This window comes from Limulus polyphemus, unplaced genomic scaffold (genome assembly GCF_000517525.1).
Source record: "Limulus polyphemus unplaced genomic scaffold, Limulus_polyphemus-2.1.2 Scaffold3167, whole genome shotgun sequence".
NCBI classification, from domain to species: domain Eukaryota; kingdom Metazoa; phylum Arthropoda; class Merostomata; order Xiphosura; family Limulidae; genus Limulus; species Limulus polyphemus.
In genome coordinates, this window is record NW_013668777.1 from 136755 (window position 1) to 139463 (window position 2709).

General features: G+C 34.1%; 1 long non-coding RNA gene across 1 annotated transcript in view; it reads left to right on the top strand.

Moving 5' to 3' along the window:
• The window catches only part of LOC106468795, a 15370-nt gene extending 14502 nt beyond the window's left edge, over positions 1–868 (top strand). The window contains exon 3 of the long non-coding RNA XR_001291403.2: positions 856–868. This is a non-coding gene — a long non-coding RNA (uncharacterized LOC106468795). The remainder of the gene's footprint in view (positions 1–855) is intronic.
• Positions 869–2709: the final 1841 nt, after the last annotated feature.

Consider the following 2709-nt stretch of genomic DNA (forward strand, 5'->3'; position numbering starts at 1 on the left):
TAACTGACAGAAAGTTATTTAACCGCTAGAGTATGGTGGTGAAATAGAACACATACAATCCAACGTTTCACTCCTGTTTTGTTCTATACATTTCTCCCGTTTGTGCTTATTGTAAACTTAGTTGAACTGTTTAACTACGAAAGAACAGATGACATGTTTTTAACTACACTTAAACAAAGGACATTTCCTTTTTATATAGATTGTTAACTGGATTATTTCAAATCGTCTACCCTTCTTCCAAGTATACGGTTATATTTTTTTACGTACTTATTTCAATAAACGCTTAGTAAATAAGGCGTGGATACCGTTAAACCTGTTAATCATAATTATGTGAACATACACAGGTTGGTACATTATATTTAAACGATTTTGAAGCCTCATTACATCGTTAAAATCGATGTTGTCACGTCCGGTTATGCTCTCTCCGACGCTCGTGCACATTGTCAACAGCTCTGCAGCGTAGTTTCCATTGTAAACGATTCTGTAAAACTCGCATGTCAAAAGCATACCCCAACTTCCTGCAGGCTTTTCACAATCCATATTATGTAGGAGGATTTACAGCTTCCCAGCGTCCATTTAAACAGATTAATCGCACATAAATCTATAGGCACTGTATACGGTGACTTTATCGGTATATCGTCGTATGGAATAGTACGAATACCCGTTTTATTCTCTAGTTGCTTTGTGGTATGCAACTGTTGAAAGGATATGTCTTGGAAATAAATTGTGTACATGTCACTTGTGTTGCTTTTATAGACAGAGATCCTTCTTGATTATGTTGGGTACTGTTATATGTGGCAAGTGGACGGTTTTTGCTACTGATTATTATGTTTGTGAATTATTAACTGTTACAAGACACTGCATTTTGCTAACCACAGCTTAAATACGACTTATTGCAAGTCTCTTTGTGGATAGTCCTAGTTCTCCAAGTTGATCCATATTTCTTTGTTTTCCAAAGTTATTAACTGCAAGGGATATTCCCGTCTTGGAATTCCGATCTGAACACGTGTTTATGATCTAGAAGCAGAAATATTATGCGTCGGAAAGGCCTGTTGCATACCTTTTTTCGAAAGCAATCACTTGTCGGTGGCATTATACTGCCTACGAAATGCCAAATAATGTCATAATGTAGTTGTGATACCTTTTGTACCACTGCAACTTTATATCGGCTGTGGCTGTTATGTGACATGCTTATTTTGACATTCAAAATCCTTTTAATGTAATGCCTTCCGCATTGGCCTAACAGTAGGGAAAATTAATAAGCTTAACATTTATTTCTTTAGTCCAGAGATAGTAACAAGCGAAATAATTCACGCATTACTCGTGTATTAAATAGAACAAAAACAGTAATTCTGAAGTATGATTACCATGTTTTCAAAGAGTGACCTCTGGCGGGTACTTTTAAATTATCTTATGAAATAATTCAACGCCCAGTCCACATAACGATAATAAGTTAACTTATTTCATACTTTAACGTTTCTACAAACTTGTACAAACACTTGTACGCTTCTGTAACTTGTTGTAGGCCCACGTTACAAATAATGTTAACTAATGTAAAACAAATTAGCTTACTTGTTCGAAGTAACCCCGATAGTTAACACATTAAATGGTTCACTCTCTATCTTAAACTCACTCTTCACACCTTACGGTTATTTCGTATTTATAATTTATAGGTTCGAATGTGCTAGCACAAAACTTGAGATCAAATAATAGAACTTTCTAGGCGACCTACTTTGCGTCATAACTTACGATCCGCAGATCTCTTTAACTAACAAACAAATTACGACATTGAAAATATAACCTACAACAATAGTATAGCTTTATATTCAAAATATTAAGAAGTAAAGATACTGGAATTTCGACATTCTAAAGCTTCATACAATTAAAAAAGATATAGGCTTAAAACTGTATGTCATGTGCATAAAGTAACCATGATAACCAGTATTGTGACGACGACCCATGAAACAAGAACATTTTATAAATATACAAAGCGAAGTAACCATGCTAACGCTAGTCGCTCAGTATTTGTTTCTTTACTACATGTGAAGAAAAGATTACACTCTCCTCTTCAACAAATACCGCCCAGTTTTATCTCCCCTTTATTTCTAGTTTGTTTGTATAATAATAATAAATATTATATTATTAATATTACTATTATTTTTATAACGAGAAAGACTCTCCCTCCAAGGGATCAGCAGTAATTTTTAAAGATTTATAACATCAAAATCAGATAGCCCTTTGTGTAGCTTTGCGCAAAATAAAAGAACAAAATATAAAAGCAGAATAACAAGAGGAAACTACTCCGGGATCCAGTCAAAAGAATCCTGATCCTGTTTTGTAAACACTTGTTTTGCAAGTCTTCTCTGTTGGATTTAAGCCCTCTCAATCAAAGTAAGAACTTTGAGTTCATTAAAGAGTCGTTAAGCGTTTTCGTTTAGAGAATGTAAGTCGTTTTCCAAAGTGAAATATGATATTCACTTATGTATAAAACGAAAAATACAAAGGTCTTTTTATTGTGTTCTTTCCTTTGAAAAGACATTTTAGTTTAAGAGTTATCATTAAGAAAAGATAATAAACCTGTACTTTTCTTTTTACGAACATATAGGGTGAGATTGGCGCACGCACACGCGAGGCCACGTGCAAAACAACTGGTTCTTTGTTAAAGGTAATACATTCAAGGTTAATCAAACGTAACGGCATTTTATGATT